Source organism: Alosa sapidissima, chromosome 11 (genome assembly GCF_018492685.1).
Source record: "Alosa sapidissima isolate fAloSap1 chromosome 11, fAloSap1.pri, whole genome shotgun sequence".
Classification (NCBI taxonomy): Eukaryota; Metazoa; Chordata; class Actinopteri; order Clupeiformes; family Clupeidae; genus Alosa; species Alosa sapidissima.
Genome location: NC_055967.1, coordinates 20,755,207 through 20,772,410, shown reverse-complemented (window position 1 = coordinate 20,772,410; position 17,204 = coordinate 20,755,207).

The window sequence follows — 17,204 nt, the reverse complement described above, 5'->3', positions numbered from 1 at the left end:
TGTTCTCACCATCTGTTTTTTACTCTCTTAGTTGGGCCCTATTCAACACACCTTTTCCTCTACTTGCTCTAGGGCTATGCACTAGTCTAGGGCCAAAATCCAATAATAATTTCTCATTCTGTTTCTCTCTTTCTCTCTCTCTCTCTCTCTCTCTCTCTGTTTCACTCCAGAGGTTTTAATGCCAAGTGCAGACGGTATGACCGTGACCAATTTTGCCGGAGGACAGACGGCACTCTGTACAGAATGGCATGCACCAGATGCAAATTTGAGTGTGTGTGTGTGTGTGTGTGTGTGTGTGTGTGTGTGTGTGTGTGTGTGTGTGTGTGTGTGTGCACGCTCACACTAACTCACCTCCATCTAACCCGACAATGGTGATTGATAGGGTGCACATTGGCTGCCTGATGGTGTCAGGGCCAAGATGGATTGAGACAGAACAGGAGAAGAGAAGAGAGAGAGAGTAGTAAGAGAGAGAGAGAGAGTAGCAAGAGAGAGAGAGAGTAGCAAGAGAGAGAGAGAGAGTAGCAAGAGAGAGAGAGAGAGTAGTAAGAGAAAGAGAGAGATTAGCAAGAGAAAGAGAGACAGGGAGAGAGAGAGAGAGAGAGAGTAGTAAGAGAGAGAGAGAGAGAGAGAAAGAAGAGTTAGTCACCTCATGCTCATAGTACTCTCACTAGCTTGCACTCATTTTTCCCCCTTTCTTTTTTGCATGATCTTCACTCCTGTTCTCTCTTTCTTTTTCTCTCTTTCCTCTCTTCCATCTTCTCTCACTTTTCTCTGCCTCTATCTACAGCATCTCTCCATCCTTTCTCTCTCTATCCCTCTCTCCTCCCCCATATCTCCTCGTCTGGCTTTATCTGTTTCTCGCTCTCTCTTTTTTGCCTCTATCTATAACTCTCCATCCTTCTCCCTCCATGTCTCCCAATCTGTCTCTGTCTATTGCTTTCTCTCTCTCTCTCTTTCTCTCCTTCTCTCTCCCTCTCTTTTCATCTCTAGGGGCACATCTGAATAGTGGATGAGTTTCCCTAAAAAGCCAGGCTAGCGTGATGCTGAACTCCAGATGGCTTTGTTTGGGCTGCTGCTGATCAATGAGGAAACCCCATCCCCACCCTGGTGCTCCGGAGAAGCACACGGTAGACTAAAAGCCCATAAACCCAATACAGCGGGCACACACACACACACACACACACACACACAGACATGTGCACACACACAGACTCACACTCACACACACACACACAAACACTTATACACACATACACATACACACACAAGCAGTTATAGCCTACTACAGACAGCATTTTGGACACACACACTCATACATGCACACACCTTGCACATGCACAAATTATTTTTATGGTGGAAATAAACATCTGTCCTGTTTTATGGTCTTCTATATATAACACAATTCTGCCACCATATGGTGTGCACTAGTCTGCCAAAATCCAATAATAATTTTATCCTTCCGTTTCTCTCTTATTTTCTTTCATCACTCTATTTCTCTCCCCCCTGTCCCCCCTCTCTATCTCTCTTTCACACACATTCTCTCTCACACACACATACAAACACACAGTGCAGTATGATGAGATTGTAGGCATTTCTCTGTGCAGCACAGCAGCTACAGTGTCCAGTGCATTTATGGGCCACCCATCCACACACACACACACACTCTCTCTTTCTCTCTCTCTCTCTCACACACACACACACACACTCTCTCTCTCTCTCTCTCTCACACACACACTCTCTCTCTCTCACACACACTCTCACACAAAGTCAATCACTTACAAACTGACACACTGGATACAGTTGGATGTGTTTTTTGTGTGTATCCCTGGTATACTGTATTATATGTGCATTCCTTATCTTTTTGATGATGTGAGTGTATGGCAGCGTTGTAGTCAAGTCACTATGCCTCGAGTCCGAGTCCAGGTTCGAGTCCCCAGTGTTCAAGTCCGAGTCAAGTCCAAGTCATTTAAAAAAAATTCCGAGTCGAGTCCACTACTCATCCGAGTCAAGTCCGAGTCGAGTCACTATTGATCCACGTCGAGTCAGAGTCGAGTCCCTATTGATCAAGTCGAGTCCAAGTCCAGCACTAAAGTAAGCATAGCCTACATGTCGTTCCATTTTTTCCCCATTGCAGATGAAATCCTTAAAAGCAAAATGAACAATCTTCTGTCTCCATGCAGGGGTGCTATCACTTGTGTGAAAGTAGTATTGCCAAATTTCTTGCCAAACCCAATGTGCTGTAGTTATTATATCGGAGACAATACCATACCATAGCCATACCATAGTCTATAGGCCTACTCATAATAAATGAGCAATCCACATCCCAATCACACAGGCCATTAAGTCACATTATGCTGTTACTGACTGCTGACAATTGTACTCTGTAGGTAGTGTTGTAGAAGTTCATACAAGAGCTAGATGGACGTTGGAGTAGGCCTATTTTGTAAGAGGTAGTGTGGATCATAAAAAGGCCTCCCCGGCCATTTTTTTTTAATTCTGGCTGTTAAATAGACTACACAATTTTAGCGCAGTTTGGGAGGGACAGAAACAGAGCAGGGCCTGTCTTGGTAGCTTCTTTCTGACTCCCGTGACGTGAACACTGGCTACCTGCAACTGCATAATGTTATCACTTCACTGACACTATGGAGACATATTTCACGCCAACAATGGAGATGAAAACTAGCTTTCGGTTAACGGAGATGCAGATCATCTGCCTAATTAATTTCTTTGCGCAACAGGCCACATTCTACGTTCATTTCAGCGAGATGAGTGAAATAAATGTGTTTTTAATAGTGTTAATTTCGTCAGACGAGACGAGAGGAAATATGTTCGTCAACAACCTTTTTTTTTTATGACTAAGACGAGACGATGACGAGACGGCAGTAATGTCCTGAAACACTGACTAAGACTATCTTAAGATGCATTATTGTTGACGAAAAAAAGAGAAGACTAAAATGTTTTGCATGAAATAAAAACTAAGATAAAATCTCTCTTCATTTTCGTCTACAAAATGAGAAGACAGAATATCTAGCTGTTACGTTTTCAAAATATTCCGAATGAGTTCATACGCAACAGCTTTCCTGTAGGCTAGTCTACGTGCTGTTGCTGATGATAGGTATGATAAGGGATCAGATTCCAAAAATAATTCAGTGGAAATGCATGGATTCCAGTTGCTGCTACTGGAGGAAACTGGAATCCATGCATTTCCACTGAATTATTTTTGGAATCTGATCCCTTATCATACCTGTTCATTCTTACTCGTTGCTCGACTTATCGTGACTAAATTCAAGATGGCTGCAAACGCTAAACTTCGTGAAGATACTGTCTGTATAAATCGTCTTGTATGTAAACTACCAGTGCTTTTTCAAAGTTCTCAATGTCTCGTTTTAAATGTCAGGGCCCTCGGAAGTCTACCAATGAAGTGTGGAGATACATTGAGCCTCGTAAATGGGTGTAAAACAGTGATTTATTTGCATGGCTAGCCCGATGCTGAAGCACCACTATTGAAAAAGCTGTTGGTAGCATCGGCTAACTAGCGCCAGATTTTGGAGTGCAGGGGACAAGCCGAGATGGGCTATGAGACATACGTTCACACTCGGTATCATGTTTCAATACACTTTAGTTCAATATCACACCGGAATTCTCCTTTAAGTCTATCTATAAATCATACAACATGGATAAATGAACTTGTGCCAAAGCGTGCCATACTGTGTACAATGGTGGATGAAAGCGTGGGCTGGTCAATCTGCGTCTTTTATCCTGGTGGTGGAACCAACCAAAGGGAGGAGGGAGAGAAGAGCAGAAAATAGAACATTGTTAGTTTGTGAGCCACTCAAAAATACAAAGTAAGACATTTGTTTGACCGTCTGCTTTCATAACTGGGAATTTTGATACAGCACAAAGATCAGACACACCTTATTAATCACTTAAACACAGAATGGGGGATGTGATAGCTACCACTCACATTTGCTATATGTTGCCCAATTGAAAAACGGATTGTATTGATATATTTGTCAAGCTTAAACAAGTTTGTTGAATTCCCTCACCTCATCTAGTGAGTAAACTGTATTATCAGGCTAGGATTAACCCCTATCCAGCTTACCACTAGGCAAAACCTTGTTTTGGTTGGACTAAGCCTATTCAGTGTAAAAAGAAATGGGCATCTGAAAATAGTTTAGTTCAGAGTCCTGATGTCAAAAAAGTAATTTGGGCAATTTTTTTTGTCATCTGGGAGCTGGCTCCATAGTCAGAACACATGACAACTAAATGCAGCGTTGCCTTGTTTAGTTCTGATAGTGGGTTTCAACAGGAACATTTCTCCTGTGATCAGTGAGGTTTAAGTGATGAGTATTGCTGGAACATGTCACACAGTCTCATTGAAGGGCAAATCTGGTGTAAACTGATTCAAAGCCTTGTTGTTTGAGCTCACCAGGCACTGTCCAAAGGACAAAGAACAATAAAATGTGTCATAACCTAGACAAGTTATGGACAAGAAAGTAAAGCTGACTCAATATGGCAAAAAAGCCTTCGGTATCTTCTTTCCATTACAGGGTTTCCCCAGGTTTGACCACCCCAAATAAGACTTTTTTTAAGACCACTTACATGAAAATTAAGACCTACATCACACCCATTATGCGGTTGTAAAACACCAGATCAAATCCATAATGACAATTAAAACAACACTTCCCCATGATGTGCTGTCCTCTCCTTTCGACTGATTATGTTGATTCATTGCTGCCGGTGCGAAAACCCAAAGTATTGTTTGCGCATATCCTAAGAAATTAGACTAGTGTAGTTGCCACGATACCAAAATTATTGTTTCGATACCGATACTACATCAAGAATTGCGATTTCGATACTTCTTCGATAATTCTTAAAAAATGTATTTGATTTGGGGGCCCAGACCACCTTGACATCATCAGTAATATTGAATATAGTGTTATCATTCACACCAGTGGGCATCCTAGATTCTGCTTGACTCTTTCCACACACACGGAAAATGATGGCTTATTTCATATGTTTCTATTTCATACACCTTCAAATTTATATAAAGTGTACAGTTAATGTATAGTATTTTTTAATCTGCATAATTACTATTAATCTTCTTAATTGCTAAACATATTTAGTCATTTGAATACTTAATATTTATTTTTAAACTGTTACACCTAGGCAAATTTTAATGTGGTGTGTAGGCCTAGGTGTAATTGAGTGTTTGTCACTTTAAGAAATATGTGAGTAATTACTGTAGCCTTCAGTCTCACGGTTTTAGGCTAGTGAATAATAGTTGCACATAATGCATAAGGATATGTGGATGCAATTCATTGTTGTCTGTCATTAGATAAAATAAATGTAAATAAAAAACTATCAAGTTCATAGAAGGGATCATGTTCAATAATGATTTTAGCACTAATTACGAATGACATACATGACCTGAGCTAGCAGAATTAGTTAGCAAGGAGCTCTCTCCAGATGTAAAAGTTTGCAAAGGTTGCGCTGCCTATTTCTAAATGACATTAAACCCAATAGTAGACCTACGTACATCTCATAGCCTAGGTAGGTTAGCAACACAAAGTTGAGAGGTGCAAGTGAGCAAATCAACTTGATATTAGCCTATTATTATGTGTTACCACAGAATCACTTAAGCTAAACTAGCAGTCATGTCTCGCTATTTATGGCACGACAGCTGCGCATATGTGTGTGAGGAGAAAAGACGCACAGCCACAGGCTTGGGGAGGAGGCACTAGAAGCATGCCTTGTGCACACAAACAAGAACACGGTCATTCTTAAAAGTATTGATACTAATAAAATTGGGTATTGTGACAACTGCTAATAGCTATTGCGACACTTTTGTAGTATCGGTGCACCGTGCAACACTAAATTAGACGATCTCTGACGTTAATCAACCCCCTGTTGAATTTTCACATTGTTGTTGTTTTTTCCTAGCCTATTAATCTAGACGCACCCTAGCGGCGGCAAATTAATTTGCTCAGCCTGTACGTCTAGTATCAAACCATAGGGATTTCTATTGGTGGACGCCGTGGACGTCATCCAATCACAGCGCTCTATTTTGTTAGAGAGTCTTAAGGCGGGCTTAACAGGATGGCGACAGTCCTGCGACAGTGAACAACAAGGAAGGTGGCTATGGCAAACGAAGAGCTGTTGTTTGAATCGGCGTTGGCGTCAACTTTGGAGGAGTTGGACTTGTGCTTTTCTTTGAAAGTTGAGCAACACAATGCACTTAAGTCATTCCTTTCGAAGAAGGATGTATTTGCCGTTTTGCCGACCGGATACGGATATGGTCGTAGCGCTGGCCTATTGCATGCCTAGGCAGTTTGAAAGACAACTCTCTGCCCGCCCCTTGGATTAAGCGAGGTGAATGGCTCGATTCCAGACTATACATTTCAATGATATAGGATGGCCCGCCAGGCTAGTTTTTTCCCCCATTTCACCTTGCTTGCAGGCTAGTATAATTAAAATTGAAGACCTTCGTTTAAAAAATTAAGACTTTGGCAACGGAATTTAAGACTTTTTCAGACCTTAATTAAGGAACATGACATTTAAAACCGTTTAAAGACTTTTAAGACCCCACGGCTACCCTGCATTATGTCAGGAATACCAAAAGTATTTCTATACGGCTCTGGGCTATACTTCCCTGTCCATAACTCAGAATTGGCACATTTTCTTTTTCCTATGAACAGCACACAGTGATTTCCAACAAGAGCTATGGATCAATTCATACCGGATTTGTCCTTTAAGTGATTTGTAAACAAGGAGTGCTTTAGGGTCAATCCGGTAAATCAAAGACAATGACTCAATATTACATCTAAATTAGCCCAAAACATTTAGCTCTGATCACTCAAGAGACACTGACAATTGTCAAGAACAAAAACAAAATACAGAAAATACAGTATACACCAGGGGTATTCAATTAATCTTCAGCGAGGTCGTTACGGAAAATTTCCTCAAGCGAAGGTCCGGAGCATCATAATGTTTAGGCTATGTGTATGTATGTATGTATGTATAATATATATACAGGGGCGGAGCCAGAGGGGTGGCTCCGGGTGGCACAGGCCACCCTTGAGATTCGATTGGCCACCCCAGGTGCCACCCCAAATCCTAGTCTACGATTGGCCATTAACATGGTGTAAGGCGGGACCTTTCTTGATGCACTTGCAGCAGTGTGAAGTGTCAGACGTCAGAAATGTAAGTGGCAAACACACTTGCCTTTATTGGCCTGTGGCACAATTGAACTGCGGAACGAAAGGTTTCCCTGATCAGGAAATACTCCTTAATACGCAACTTTGTGTAGGCTTAACAGAGGTAGCCTAAATATCGTGCCTATGACGATGACAGCTTTTAAAAAAAACAAAAAAACATTTATTTCACTTGTCTCGCTGGATTGAAGGCAGAATGTGTGCTGTTGCGCAAATAGATGAATGAGGGTCGGGAGATTCCGTTAACAAAAACCTAAAGTTTTGCTAACATTTTCTCCATTATTATCGTAAAATATGTCTCCATGCAGGGCAGGGCTGGTTCTAACCTAGGCTAGGCTACTATATTTGGGTGGGCTGGTAGAAATTTTGGGTGGGCAACATAGCAAAGCTGTCAAATTGGATCAAAACTAACATAAACACAAAACAAACACAAAACAATCAGTACTACCTAGCTTGAGTTGATAGGCAGTATGTCTGATACATGTATGTAAAATACAAAATAGTATGTTGTCATTTTTATTTTATTTAGTTGGAACAAAATGGCATCATATTTTGTATCAAAATACTTTATAGGTTTGTAGTTTAAAAATAGTGCCAAATTATTTTGGTAAAACCAATAACCTACTTTTGGTGATGTGATTATAAAAGTGCAAAACAATGAATGCAGCACTGGTGCTGACTTGTAATTTGCCCAGAGTTGTTGTGATCAGAATATTGAGATTCAGGGAGATAAGTTTCTTGAGAACTTTAGTCATCCAATTCAAACACATGGAAGTCATCCAATTCAAACACATGGAACCGGTTATGTGGTTGCCCTGCAAGAAGTTGCACCATGTGCAACGTGCACAATGTTTGCACACATCCACAATACACTCCTTCATACCAACCTCAAGTTTCATGAGAACTTTAAAGTTCTCAAGAAACTGATGATTAATCATCTAATCGGAAGACATGGAACCGGTTATGGTTGCCCTGCAACAAGTTACCCCACGTGAAAATTTAATTAATAATTTGCCCAGACTTGTTGTGATCATAATATTGAGATTCAGGAAGATGAAATTGCTCACATACACAATACACTCCTTCATATCAACCTCAAGTTTCTTGAGAAAATAAACAAATAGACAAAAAAGCAGGTCAAATTATTGTAACAGCTACAAAAATAGATGGCCATAGAGTGGGGGACATGTCTTGGATGAGTATATTTTGTCTTCATTTACAGTAATATAATAAAATTGATTATATTTTAATGTCCCCATGATGGAATTTGTTTTAGAACAGCATAGCCCAGTGACAGACAACTTAGATAATTAACTTTAATATGTTTGTATTAAATTTTATTCAAATACAAAGACATTTTATGTGAGTAAGGTATTTGTGTTTTTTTGTCCTTCAATTTATGAGTATGGTGTTTGCATCTGGTTTCCCTAATGTATTTGTGCTAATTTCACATCTTGAGCCTGTTTCTGTTTATCTGGATGTTTTTCCTCATGCCACCCTTGAATCAGTGCCTCACTAGTGCCACCCTTGTTAAAATGTCTAGAATCGCCACTGTGTATAATATTAGGATGGATGGATGGAGCCTAGTTGTAGATAGATAGATACTTTATTGATCCCCAAGGGGAAATTCAAGAAGATTGTAGGCCTAGGCCTAGTGTTTAATGTGAAATAAAATAAGTAGCCTAAAAGGCAACATTCGAAATGAGGAGAAATAAGGCAAGATAAGAGTGATTGGGGAGAAAAACTGAGTAGCCTTGGCTATTTTAAAGATCTTAACGTGAACTTAAAATACAATTTGAGCTGAGACAAGGCTGGTTCCTTGAACCCATTAATCAGCAAGTTTAATTTTTTTTTTTTTAGTTTTTTTATGTTGACCCGAAATCCTGGAAACCCAGGAACATCACGTTGTTGGGCAGTGAATGCATGTCGGCTTAACTACATTGTGGTGGATCAATCATATTGCCTTCTTAAATCGTAAAATATTCTGTGGTCTCAGTTCACTGTTGAATGGGCCTAGCCTACCCTATGCTTGCTCAATATGCTTTGTCTAGTAGAGGTGCTTCAAATTGGCGCTTTTAAAAATCGCCTGTCTCAGAATAGAAGAGGTCCAGGGCAATTCTGCGCAAAACTGTCACATCCATATAGCCTAGTTGGCGTTACGGACGTGACAGTTTTGCGTGGTATTGCCCCCGTATCGTTATATAAAGCTCTGTTCTCGCTGTCTAGCTTCCTCCTCTTTGAGCAATCGATGATTTGAAAATAACTTAGTTTATCGTTAACTTAGATATCCATCTGATTGTTTCTCGACTTCAGAATCAGAATTCACAGATTTCACTGGCTGAGTAGCAGCAAGCGAAATGATGGTTCCTGAAGCTCCTGAAGTAAATGCTGTTATCCTAACCAACGAAACATTTAGCGCAGCTTTGAAATCTTACGTGAAAATCTAAATTAGGCTATTATGGTCTGGGTCCGGATAGGATCACGTCACGGTCCGGACTCGGATCGCGGTCCGCCATTTGGTGATCCCTGGTATACACCATACAACAAATATTGTTGGTGAGTTAATCATTTTGGCCATGTCATTTTTTTTACTTTTGATGTATGTTCAGCCCATCTGTAAAATATCTTCATAAAACCTAGTGGAAATTTCGCCTCTATCATTTCTATGACAATGTGATATTGTAGCTTTCGTAGCTACACAGTTTGATGTTAACTGTATAAAGGTTGAATAATTTTAGTGCAATAGAGGCCTACCCTTTATAAAAAGTCCACCAATAATGCTCACCACAATTGGAAATAATTTAAAATAAGAGAAAATTACCCCAGCTTCATGGATGTTTTGGAACCTCTAGCCCTCGTAACAAAAGCCTTCTTGACCTTTGCGGATTCCACAGCTGTCCATCCGCAGAGCGTTCCACAGTGCATAACGTAGGCTGCAAATAAAAAGCAAAATCAATCTATCAGTGTGGTAATAATAGCTCTGAAACTGACAGTTTCAGTAATTGATTTTGATTAGCTGAAACGTGTTCCTTTCTGTTGTAATTCCCAAGTTACACAAGGTTACACATCCCTACGCAAAGAATGGTAAAAAATGTTATGGTAAAAAATGTTGTTAAGTTGTTACAAGCTGTGGCCAATGTTCCACTTACCATTGTGTGACAGTCTACATGAACTATTTATTGGTGTATGGGGTGTCTTTATAAAACCATCAACTGTGCATAAGTTAAGACAACCAGAGGAATACAATAAATCATCTGTTGGAAATTGATCTTAATGCCTCAATTAAAAAATTAGGAAAAAATCCAACCTTTAAACACACCAATATTCTTTGTGAATGAACCAGGTATCGTAAAATTAATAAATGTTATTCCTTAAAATACAGGGGGCATAAGTAAGGAACCCCCTATGTTAAAATCCCATAGGCAGGCAGATTTTTATTTTTAAAGGCCAGTTATTGAATGGACTCAGGATACTATACATCCTGATAAAGTTCCGCCTTTGTGATTAAAAGATAGATAGATAGCCCCACATCACATACCCTTCACCATACCTAGATATATCATGGTTTTATTTCAGTTAGGCTAATAGCTGGTTTGATTTGCATGCTACAGATTCTATTAATTAGAAATGATGACTGATAAGTTATTCATGACTGCAGATGCTGACTTGCCTATTTCTCGATCCCTCGACCGCAGCAACGCTACTTCCTAGTTTACCTGGGTTACAAGAATGCCCTTTCATTCCTGTTACAATATGCTGTAATTTATAGCAGGTTAAACAAAAGTGAGAACATATTGTGGGGAAAAATATACTTACCATTTTGGTACGCTGTTTGTTCAGCAATTTGATCTGATGGTCTAGCGTAGTCTTCCAATTTTTTAAGAAGCTGCCGGCCTCTTTTCAGTGGAATTGAGCTGGAACCAGTTTAAACCAGTGGCAATAACGTTAGCTTCGTCATCTTGACTGACATCCCAAAGACATTTTAAAATTCTGTGCATTTTGGCTACAGCATGGCTTAAAGGAACCATATGTAAGAAAAATATTTCAATTAATCATAAAATGGCCCTGATATGTCACTAGACATTAAGAAATTATGTTCATTTCAAATACTTATATCACTGACAACAGTAGTCCGGCCAGGATATTGTCATTTAAAAAGAGAAGTTGCAGCCCTCAACTGATGTTGATGTTGTGTTTTGGCCTGATGCGCCACCCTCCACCTATCTACTAATCACGAAGTCAGTAGCCTAGTGTTTCGCCATCAGGTTTGGCAACCTCGAGTCAGTATTTTGAAAGTGATTGCTGTACCAGTTTTGGCCACAATCTTACATATGGTTCCTTTAACACCATTCAAAACATACAGACTAAAGCTGTATAAGGCAAAGTAAGCTAGCAACGTTAAATGGTCTAACGTTACATTAGCTTTACAAGCGGCACAGCCAGTGATGTAACTTACAAGTAGCTAACATTAACTAGCTAGCTAACTTTATGTGATGCTTCGTCAGGTTGTTCAATGATATTTTGAGTCTAAAAATATGCAAGAACGTTAGCAAATTACCAAAATGTTGATGAGTTTTCGTGGTGGCAAGTTCTGCACAATCCTTCATAATTTTTTTTATTATTATTATACAAAAATCACTATACAAATTATAACAAATAGGGGTACAAGAATTCAACACAAAGAGGACATATCAGAGCATATACATATAGTTCTGTCAGCTTTTCGGCTGTTGAGTCCAACAATAGTGTCCATGTAGAATTTGACTTAATTTTTGAAGGCTGCAAAACAAGGTTTCCCTCCCCCCCATTTACGTTTATGAATATGAAATGTTCCCAATAGCAAGAGCAAATTTATCGTAAAGACAACATTTATATTAATGTCTGCATTTTCATAAAAAAAAATAACATTCTTTTTCTGAAGAGTAACATTGCACAACCACACAGCACTAGGCTACACATATTTTCTAATTCTATCCAAAAAAACCTTGAGTAGATACATTCGTAAAATAAATGACAAACCGTTTCAAGCGCACAACCACAGAAAACACGTCAGATATATCTCTGTATCTTTTAAGCAAAGAGTTGGTGGGGTAAAATAAGTGGATTATTTTAAAATAAATTTCTTTGATTTTGTTGTTTAGAACATATTTATTGTAATAAGACCAAACCCTATCCTATTTAATGTTGTCAAAGATGGACAAAAGTGCGTTCAGGAAAACGTCTGCGTCTCCGATTTCGTCGTCTCCCTGCGCGAGAATTTAACAGGTGATCTCCTTATATGGGCATAGATGGTAGTTTTTTTGTAGGCGAACTTCAGAGGTCTGTCAGAGCATCGTCATGTGTGGTGGTCACATCATATGGTTAGGCCTACTGTTTGCAAATGTGAACTTGAAAATATGTGCAATTAAAACAAATAAGCCAATGAAAATCATTTGAGAATTGTTGTACAACAGCTAGAGCTCTTACAGATCAGACTAATTTATAAAACAAATAGGTCTGGATGAGCATTACATTAGTTCACTTAGAGAGCTCTCTGATGGATAAGTGTTAGGACTTGCAGGCAAGGACCCAAATGCAGACCAGAAACTTGCGTAGTTCAGTTTTAATGTTGCAGCCAGACAGCAACAGAGCAAAGCACAAGAGATACAGTCCAAACACGAAAAGTTCCAAAAAGGGCAAAGCACAAAAGATCCAGGATGAGTATCCAAAACGCAGGCAAAAACACAAAAGTTCAGGCAAAAACAGGCAGAGTATTCACAGAAGACCAGAAATACAGCTCTGGCAGACACAGCATTATCCTCACCAAAATCAGTTACAACCAGACAAAGAACAGAAAATAAACTGAACTTTAAATACTAGGCAGTCTAAACAAAGGAGACAGATCATTGGGTGAGGACAAACAAGGGACAGGAGAAATCAATACAGATAATAAGCAGACTGATGAACAGCACAGGTGTGGGCAGAAAGTGGCGGGAAAAAACAGGGAGTGGCAAGTTGGAGGTGGGATTCAGGCCACAACAAAGGCACATGGCATCAAAACATAAGATTGTCTGACAATACACAACCAGTCCAGCAGGGCGGCCAGAGTCCCTCAGTACTAAGTACTGACAGATAAGCCTGAGTAAAATGTGAGATATATAAATTGAGCAAGTCTGAGTATTGTATAAGCCTTTGCTGAGATTTCTTTTGTAAATCAAAAAAGGACTAAACTGAGATGACTAGAATGAGAACGGTTCAAGCTTGTGAAGAGATCTCTTTTACAGAACTGATGGAGCCTAATCTGAGATTTACCAAAAAGATCTGAAATGAGAATTGCATGAGTTTACAGAGAGAGCTCAATGGTGGATCAGCCTGAGTAAAATATGAGATGTATAAATTAGACAACACTGAGCATTATTTAAAATATTGATGAGATCTCATTTGTATATTAAAGGGAGTCTACACTGAGATAACTTAACTCTTTTGCTCCAGAGACAAACCTGAGAAGCGGGAGACAAAAGCAATAATCTCATTTTTATATCACTGTGATCTCATTATTGTCTAGGAGAAACAATTGAGAAAGAGAGGAGCTCTCATTTTAACATTTTCTTTCCTCTGGGAAAGACTAAATAGGACATTTCGTCACAAGACTAAGACTAAGACTAAATTAAAAATAGGTGACAAAATTAACACTAGTTTTTAAGCTGCCATCGCCATAGGCTACCATTTGCTATACGATATTCATCTGTTAGAAATATAACAAGTTGCTATTTCCTTTTTTTGTGCAGTGGATTAGGCCATCAAATCGCTTGTTTGAACAGTAACAGTAATCCACTTCATTCGTGGTTTTAAATCTAATTGTTTCTGGCATACCCACGAGAGGTTCAGTTTGTCAGTTTCACTTGCGCAGACACGTAGGCCTACATTGACAGCTATATGGACACTCTACTAGGCAATTTAATGTTATGCTATATTTTATGGCACCAAAAGAAGTATGCTATATCTGGCAACTGAAGTATGTTATATCTGGCAACTTTTAGTTTATTTTTCTTTCGATCCGATAATAGCCAGCTGCAAATTAACAGACAGAAGCACGGCAGAGCACGCCCCAAATGAAAATAAATGAATGGAACCTCGCTTCTCGCATCAGTCAGGAAAAACACTGTTCACCAAGTCACGATGATCAGCTATCCAGCAGCTGTGTGTGATGTTTAGCCTAGGTAATGTCATGTCATTTATGAGAACTAATATTGCCTGGCAATGCTACATTGACATGGCGGTGGCCATGTCTCCAGGCATTTTGGTGTTAAAGTTAACGTAAGTTTGCTTTGCATGTGAACATGACGTGACTTGCGATGTATGACACGAAGCAGTAGCCTAACATTCCCTTGCACTAAAATTAGCCTTACACATAATTTAGATATTAAAATCATATAGCAAATTATAGCCTAATGACATACTACAATTATAGCCTTATGATATATTACAAAAAAAAGTCGAGTCCTCGACGAGTCATCGCGAGTGCGAATGCACGAGTCTGAGTGCAAGTTTGAGTCATTCAGTACTCAAGTCCAAGTCGAGTCACGAGTCTCTAAATTTAGCTAATGACTCGGACTCGAGTTCGAGTCTCGGACTCGAATACTACAACACTGGTGTATGGTGTGTGTGTGTGCGTGCATGTGTGTGTGTGTGTGAGAGAGAGAGAGAGAGAGAGAGAGAGAGAGAGAGAGAGAGATTGTGTTTCTATGCTATGCATGCCACATGCATTCCTTAGTCACATGAATACATGTTCGTCTAAAAAAGCTTTGCGTCCTTGAGTATCGATCGCCCTCGTCCAGTAAATGACCTATCTTATCTTCTCTTTTCTTGCCTCCAGCGGAGCAATCAGTTATTTTTGTGCTTGAACAACCACTCAGCTGTTGTGTTCAAGCTCAGCAAACACCACCCTAATTGGCTTATCGGTGTCAGTGACGGCCAGACATGGCCGACAGCCAGGCCCTCAGCCTGCACATTTCGACCATGTTTCACCTCTATGACTCCCTCACCCGAGGCTTTCCCAGGGTTAACCTACCCTGTGATAATTCACCTCACACCTCCATGTGGAGACACACACACACAACCCCCCCCCCCCCCCCACACACACACACAAACCCATACATACCACCACCACCAACTGACCTACCTCAGTGGAGCTCCAGGCTGATAGAGGGGCTCCGGTATCTCTCTCTCAGCCCACCTGGGGAGTCTTCGGTTGGGCCGGTGGCTGTCGCAGCACTGGCTCTCTCTCCCTGCGTAAAGTATGGTCGCTGAGGTGCCGTGGTAGCGCAACTCCGGTGGGATTATCGAGTGATTCCTCATCGAGCGTCACTGCTAAAAGCATCTTTATGGCTGAGATGATTGGAATGCGGAGGAGTAGCCACCAATCCAATGCAAGTTAAATGACCCATAAAGCTATTAAGAGAGAACAAACTGTTATGGCTGCTGTGAAATATTACGCATTAGCTCTGTGGTTGGTTGTATAGATGAACTCTGTGCCCTGTATGTACCAGCAATGTAAAGGTAGCCAACCCGTAATGAAATTACAATCATATATACTACATGTTAAAGTGCTTTCCACTTATTGAAAAAGCAGTGGTATCTTAAATGAAACAAGGTCAACCCAAGGGGAGATTGAAGGAAAGGAGGTTGTTTTCCATTTTAATGATATGGCCAGATGTTTACAGCAATGCAATGAAGTAATGACTGTTCATCTCATCATGTTCGATTGTATGCATTGTTATGCATTGGGCAAAGACTGTTCATCTCATCATGTTCGATTGTATGCATTGTTATGTATTGGGCAAAGACTTCAGGAGCATACCACCCCACAGAGAGAGGGAGAGAGAGACCATTGAGGGCAGTCTGATATAACTGGTCTTAAGTGATTGGATTAACAATCCGTGGAAAATAATGTAAGATGTTGGCACAGCAGTGGGGCTGTTCTTTTCCCATGAGCAGCATCTTAATCCCGCCTCCCGTCTCTGCCGATTAGAGTGACATCTGGGCCCAGCTTGGCTCTGTGACATCGCTCCTCTTCTATCTCTCACCTACTGACTCTGTCACGCACATGCTCCCTCTCTCTCTCTCTTTCTCTCCTTCCCTCTCTCTCTCTAAACCTCTCTCTCTTTCTCTCCTTCCCTCTCTCTCTAAACCTCTCTCTCTTACTCTCTCTCTCTTTCTCTCCCTCCCTCTCTCTCTCTAAACCTCTCTCTCTCCCTCTAAACCTCTCTCCTTGTTCTCTCCACCTCCTCTCTCTTCCTCCATCTTTTGCGCTCTCTTCCTCCTTTCTCACTCTCCTCCATTTTCCTCCACCGTCTCTTAATCTCTCTCTCATTCCCTCCTGCTCCCCCCTCTCAGTCTCTCTCTCTCTTTCCCTTTTCCTCAGGCTTCCTGACCTCTCCCTCCTCCTCCTCTCTACTGGGTGCAGGGCCAAATATTAAGCAGCTTCTGTGGATTGTGAAAAGAGACAAAAGCAGGGATGAATACTGACAAAGAGACCTGGGTAAGAAGCAGGTGAGATAAGCCTGAAGAGAGAGGACAGGGGAGGACAAAGGTACTGGAAGAGAAATACTCACTCACACACAGAGACGGGAGGAGAGAAAGACTAAGGAAGCTCAGAGGGAGAGAGATACAGAGTAAGCTACTATACTGTAGCTAAGCAATAAGCCCCAGGAGGCTGTAGGTTCCAGTGATTTTAGAACAGCTAAGGGCTGTTGTTGTTGAACACAATTCAGCCAATCATAATCAAAGACCGGAACTATCCATTTTTAGAATATACAATACTTAAGCAATATGACACGAGTGGGAGTGGGGTTGGTAAAGAATATCGCCACGGCTGTAATTCGGTCGTAAGTACGAGGCCGAAGGCCGAGTGTCATATTGTTTTTATACAATAGTTCCATTACCAACTAATTTAGTTTAGAGACACCAGAGTATGTTTTTTAGAGTGTTTATTTCGATTGTTCAAAACAG